Below are 7,357 nucleotides of genomic sequence, written 5' to 3' on the forward strand. Positions count from 1 at the left end.
ATGAGTTGTATCTTTTCATTGTGTTTTTGTTACTTGAGTGCTATGTTCTGTCACATGTTACAGTAAAATATACTTTCAAATCACATATTTCACAGGCCATAATGATATAAGTATAGATTGATATATGTACCACAACAGTCCATCTTCATTTCCCAATTGATAAAAACTAAACAATTAGAAATGTGTATACAGAGCCAAAAAGACTTGTAGAATAACATGCAAATATTTTTCATTGTTATTGTTCTCAGATGTATTTATAAGTGTATATCTTTAATGTCAAAATGAAACACTTTTCAGGTAACTGTCAAAAACTGACAAACACCTTTTTCGTTCATTATGTATGTACACATGTCTAATTACATAACTTTGCAGACAATTCTAAAACTTATGGGATAAAGAGATATTGCTCATTTTGAAAAAAAAAATCCTTTTAACCCTTTTACCACAATTATTCATACAATATTTAAGATAGTTTTTATATTTTTAGTAAATAGTTTGAGAACATTTTCTAGACATCTGTTAACTATGTTAATGTTTGTGCAGACATGATTTGAACCATATTGCTGAATGAAAAAAAATAATCATAAAAAGCAATTACTTCTTTTGTTACAATGTTTACAATACTAACAAAAGCTCGAGTGGTCTAAGTGGGAGACTTTTTACTTCATGACTCCAGGGGTAGGTGGTTCGAGCCCTGCTGGAGGGTTACCTTTTTTTTTTCTTTTTTAAATTTTATTATTGATTTTTTACTGGAGCTTTTTATTTACAATGTTAAAATTTATCAATATAAAGCATTTAATGACAAACTTCAAAACATGCCAAAATCTGTGAAAATGCCCCTTTAAATCATTAACAGTAAAATGCCTTAATAAGTAAGTAAGTAAGTAAGTTGTTTATTATCGTGACATGTGCAATATAACAAAACATCAAATTAATGTATATACAAAAATGCTTTGCACCCGACCCGATGGGCCTATAAGTCACCAAAACAGAATAGTAAGTAAGAATATTTCAAAATATGTACAATAGCACCACATACACTGGTGCATATGAATAATGTATAACGAATATGAATATGAAAGAAGGATTGTGTACAAGAAGTTTATAAAGTAACATATCCCGATCTATGTAATCAAAACAACGGCGGAGATCTATATCGGCTGTGAAAACTTGTTTATTGTTCTTTATTATGCTGTTTAACGTAAACACATGATCCTCACATGACCGTTTTTAACGGAAGCCGTTTTGCTTATTAGCAAGCATGTCATTTTGTTCAAGGTATGATGTCAGTCTCGTGTTCATAAACGACGTATACAGTTTACTAACACACGATAGCAAGCTTATTCCACGATAGTTCATTGGGATTCGAGGGTCTGTAGTAGAGTCTTTCAAGATATGGGCATATAATAGCTTTCCGCCACACGCTCGGTATAATACTTGTATCAAAAATCAATTGAAATAGATTTTGAAGGGCCAAGTGAACGAGTGGATTTTTCATCACATCTTACGGTATTTTGTAAAATCCCACCGCCGATCCGGTTTTTGCTTTTTTAACGATAACGGTTATTTCCTCAAGCGTAATATTGGAGTTCAATACAGGGTTTGGCTCGTATAAAGGGTCCTCCATATTATTTTCAATTAACAGTTTATGTGCTTTTGCACGGTCATACACAATATCATCGAAATCAGAAGTGTCATCACAGTTATACAAATGATGAAAGTCCCTTTGCCACTTTTCAAAGACCAAGTTTTCGTCTCGCACAGTTGACCCACTCTCATTTACAATTTCAATAGGAATCGTCTTTGAATTCCGCGGTCCTAACTTTTTTTTCCGCCAAAATTCATTCGGGTTTGATGTTGACATATCTTCTATTTCAAATGCAAATGCACGTTTATATGAGCGTTCACTTTGTTTAAGCAACTTATCGAAGTTATTTCTCGCTAGTATATATTTGACTCTCAGCCTCGTGTTCGTGCTACGTCCCTCCTTTCACTTTAAAAAATGCATCGATCGCCGGTACCGAGATGGAGGGGTGTCGGTCCTTTCGGTGTCTCTATCACTTGCCGGCTGCCTCCCCGAGCCAGATTCTAAGGTCTTCATGCGTGACTGTAGGGACTGGATTGTTGAAATACTTGATCAATTCTTTTGCCATCTCTATTAATACTCATAACTAGGTCATCTCGAAGGGGAGTTTATTTTCCCGTCAATCGAAGCAGTTAGATCAAGCTTTAATTTATCTAGCTTGCTATCAAGCATATGTATCAGTCCTTCTTGATTGCTTACTATTTTGTGAATGGAAGAAGATACTTCTTTCAATGAGTCCTTGATAGTCGCAATGTCGTCCGACTGAAATCTGGTTGCCATGGTTATTGTTGCAACGTGCGCGTCCGTTGCTAGAACGTCCTCGAACAACACACCGTGTGCAGCGGATATGGAGCTGCTCACACTTAGGTTAGCGTCACACTCGGATTCGTCTCTTTTTACGGTATCCTCCTTGTTAGAGGACCTACTTGTCCGTCTTAGGAAATGTTTGCGTTTGCCCAATGATTGGTGCTTTTCACTGTCAATTTTATGGGATCATTTGTTGATGGACAGATTTATCTAGATTCCGTTAAATGGTCGCTTCATTATATCGTCAGTCCAATCAAGCGGCTAGTCAAGCGTGACGAGAATTTTCCGAACGGAGCGTTAATATCGCTCGCCATATAATGTTGAACTTTGACCTCACAAATATAATTGCTATTTCACAATGAAGACAAAGAGGTATCTACTAAGTAAATATTTCTTTGACTAAAAGTTATGAAACTTTGTAAAACTATTTGTCAACTCACAGTTATCACATTTATCCAAACAATATCCGTTTATTCCTCACAAAACACTTCATAAACACCAAAATAATAACTCAGATTTGAAATACGTTTTGTCACATGCTATACCCTGTTTCCAATGTAATACAACCATTTCATATTTTTTATATTACACATGTGTAATACAACATTTTTAAGCGTTTTCATAGGCTTAGTTTTCGTTTATTGGCCAATCGCATTTTGCTATTTTGTTTTGTAAAAGCCGAGGCATTCCAAATGACAACAGGAAATGTAAACAATATTCGAGATTTATCATTATGTTTGCGTAAATATTTATTTAATTTGCTCATTTAAAAGCATGTGATATTAAAGATCTGACACTCGTTGTCATATCATACCATATTTTATTAAACTCGTCCAGGAAATTCGTTAGTAAGCTCGCCAAAGGCTCGCTTACTAACAAAATTCCTGAACTCGTTTAATAAAATATGGTATGATATGACAACTCGTACCAGATCCTATATTTATCAAACCGGAACTTACTTACTTACTTACTCTCACACAGTGTTTTAAAGAAAATATTTATATAAAAAAAAAGTTCAAAAACATCATAATTTATTAATCGTAAAATCAATAATTTTACTCTTAACTGGTATGAAATTGCTGTTGAAACAAATGTTTCTAGAAACTGATAGTCAAGTGTGACAGTGACAGAAGAATAGTTTATCAATCAATATTTAAAATAAACTCACATTAATGAGGTGTATGAATCAATTAAATACCTTACACAAACGTAATAAATGTTGGGTATCAATTGCATAATGCCACAGGCAAAGTTTTAAAAGCAGAAAGCTATTATCAGTATATCATTCAATGAAAAAATAACTGTATACGTTAATTCTAATTGAAATGAACAGTAAATATTACGAGTTCAGAGATCTGAGATGCAGATCGTGTTTTCGTTTGGTTTGTTTTCATTTTACCCGATACCTACCCGAATGGGAGACAACTCTCGTTGGCCTTTAGTTTCGAAAAGACCGAATTGTGGCCTTTATTAATCTGACATACATGGCCAACATTTTGCATTGTAATGTCCTGTTATTTGAACAAAACCGATATACAAAATGTAGACCAAATGTTTCCGTTTTATTTTAGCTAACTTAAGAAAAAGAGCAGTAAGATATGTACAAGAATAGAAACGCAGATATGAGGTATTCTTTACGTTTATGAAAATAATAGAAAAAAATTGAAACAATATCAACATCTCTGGGCCGTTCTAAGATATTTGTCAGTAATGTTTGATAAAACAACTGGTACAAATAAAGGTCAGTTTAGCTATTGACAAATTTAACTCTCAATGTGAATGAAGATTCAATATGTCACCCTTAAGTGCAGGAGGACATGGACATGTTTAGAGAACAAATGGCCTACCACAAGCTGGCTGGAAAGACAATCTCATAGTGGTATTTGTCAACTATTTTACAAGTGCCAGATGTAATCAAAAATGGTTAGTCGTTGGTCACTTTTGGTTACGTACACGTTTTGTGAAATTCATGTATTGATATTTTTTCAAGTAGTTTAACTAATTGAATCAAACAACAATTTCAGTGGTGATAGTGAACACGATGATAAATGTGTATGTGTACTGTATAAGAAGAATGATGGTCGTCCATTAGCCAAGCTTTCGCAGAAGGGATGTAACACTTTAATTGAACACCGTAAAACCAAAAGTATGTCCCAAACAGTGTTTCTTTCTATTAAATTGACGGCCTTTTTCAAAAAGAAAAAAATACGCTGAGAACTATTTCATGAAAATATGCATTTATACAGATTTTGATCAAATAATTCAATTCATTTAAGATAGAAAAGTGGATATCGATGGTATTTTCACTTAATGCTCCATATTATCACATGTTGTTCTTTTTCAAAACGCAGCACATGGCATTTTCATTCTCTCTTAACCTTCTTATTTAGTTGATGGCCTTGATGTTAGACCTAAACAGCACGTGCCCGAAGATTACTGTAATGATCACAACAGGAAGAGGAAACAAGAAGATGCCAACGACGAAACAGTAAGAAGCCCTAAAACAAGAAAGATAGCTGGAAGTAGATTTATTTACAAACATAATTGCGTACTTTGTGGTACAAAAATAGAAAATCAAAATCAAGATAAACTTGATGAAGAATGTGATATTGTACACAGAGTAGAAACATTTGACTTTCAAGCATCAATTAAGGCAATATGCCAAAAAAAAGAAATGATGATTGGGCAAGTGATATTCTTGGTAGAATCAAAGTCGTTAATGATCTTCCGGCTGCAGAAGCACGCTATCACCAAAGCTGTAAGCTTGTAACAGTAACTTTAGAACACTTAAGATCATTCCTGAAAATAGAGAAAGAATAGTGAAGTCAAAAAGAAGGGTAGAGGCAGGCCATCTAATAATGCAAGTTAAGAGACATTTTAGATACAATGAAATACTTAGAAAGTCATGAAAATGAACATTTAAGTGTTGTCGAACTGGTGAATAATATGAGTGAAAAATGTGGAAATGACTCGTACAGCTCTGTTTATATAATGGAACAAATATTGGAGTACTTTGGAGACCATCAAATCCAAGCATGGATTGGTAATGACATTGATCCTCTTCAATGGAGATGGACTCAAAGTGGACACAGACTTGTACCTCTAAAACAGATCTGTCAGCTGCACCAGAGAGACTTTTAGATATTATAAAGTGCAACTGTAAGAACTGTGATACTAAACGGTGCTCTTGTAGGAAATGCGGACTGGTTTGTTCACCAGCATGTGGTGGTTGTCATGGTAAAGGATGATCAAATAGTCCTCTCCTTGACGATGCAAGTGATGACACTGAGACATCTGACAACAAACTAAACTATACATGCCGTTTGCAATAGGACTGTGGTATCAAGCAGTAAAATGTTGCAACATTCTTTTGTTTACAGTGTTTGGTTTTGAAATTTGTATATTTGGAAACGTACACAAATGGTAACGTAAATAACATTTAAACATTTTCCTTACAACTTGTGTTTAAGATTCTATAAGCGTTTTACACTTCTTGTTTATTTGAATTTTATGATAAGTTAATGAAATTAGTAAATTTGGTAACATACATACGTAAATTACATTAAAACATTTTAAAACTCATGTTCAAATTTCTATTAGCGTTTACACTCCATGTGTATTTGAATTTTATAATATAAGTAAATGAAAACCGTATCAGTATTTAATCATTTTTGTGTAAGAATTTATAATATAAGCTCATATGTATATGAAGTAACGAAGACTATACCGACTTTGAAAACGTCTTTTCTTCATGAATACGATTATTGTTGTAAGTTATTGTTGTATATTATTTTTATATGGAATGAGTGATGTATTGGACGTCATCATTGATGACGTTCATTCGAACGAATGATAAAGGGGGCTAAGTTTCGTTAAGTTGAGGCATATAGCCGCGATTTGAGCGCCTTGAAAACTGGCCGAACACGTTTGCTGAAATTTGACATGTATATGGACAAGAATGCGATCTACCTGTTGGCATAGGCGTTATACCTGGCAAAAATCAAGTTTTCGAGTATTTTGTGTTTAAATACTTTTATGGGAAAGGGCACGCGCACAGATAAACATTGTGACGTCACTTCACAAACAGCGTTAGACATCCGCCATCTTGTAACGCGACAAAGAAACTCAGTGTTATTAATTCAATAAACACAGAAAATATGATTGTGTTTAATTATCATTAATACAAATGTCTATATTTTGTGCAGCGGATGTTTATTCAGACGGATACGACAGAATTACGTAAGTATCATTGTGTACTTTACAGTAGATTTTACTACGGAAGAAATTTATTATATCTTACTCAGTCACTGACAAAATGAGCTTGACACATAAACAACAACCGGATCGGATTTACATCCACATAATATTGTGCGAATCCGATGCAATTCAAATTACTAATGTTTGATAACGTTTGATGAATTCGTTATATCAATATGCATTAACTTTCAAGGGGAATAATTATAATTGAAATGTGCGATTCAATGACAGTGTTATATTGGGATAATTAGTCGTTTAGCCGTAACAGATAAGTATTTAGTTTGTTGTGTTTCATTTTCAACATAGTTTTACCGTTTTTTCCTAAAAGTAAAACAGTTCAGTCGTCATTATATCTTGAATTTTAAATATTGAAATACATGTCGGATATTTCATATTTTCGGACGTTGCTACGTAAGCTAGTTGTCAACATAATTATTAAGATACATATTTACCTTTTACCATACAGTTGTGCAGCTGTTGTCTACTTAATGACGCGCTGTTTAATGTCTATAATGTTGTTCTGCCCGTGATGATAATAAGTCTTTAAATCAACAAACCCCAGCAATGTCAATGGTCTGTCAACATTAGAAAAATATTAGCTAAAGAAACTTAAGCGTACAATTTATATGGTATTGACATACCTGTACTCTGAAGCCAACTCTGTATCGAAAGTCAACCAGAGTCGTAACATATTTATGTCACGCTATA

This window comes from Dreissena polymorpha, chromosome 4 (genome assembly GCF_020536995.1).
Source record: "Dreissena polymorpha isolate Duluth1 chromosome 4, UMN_Dpol_1.0, whole genome shotgun sequence".
Taxonomy (NCBI): Eukaryota; Metazoa; Mollusca; class Bivalvia; order Myida; family Dreissenidae; genus Dreissena; species Dreissena polymorpha.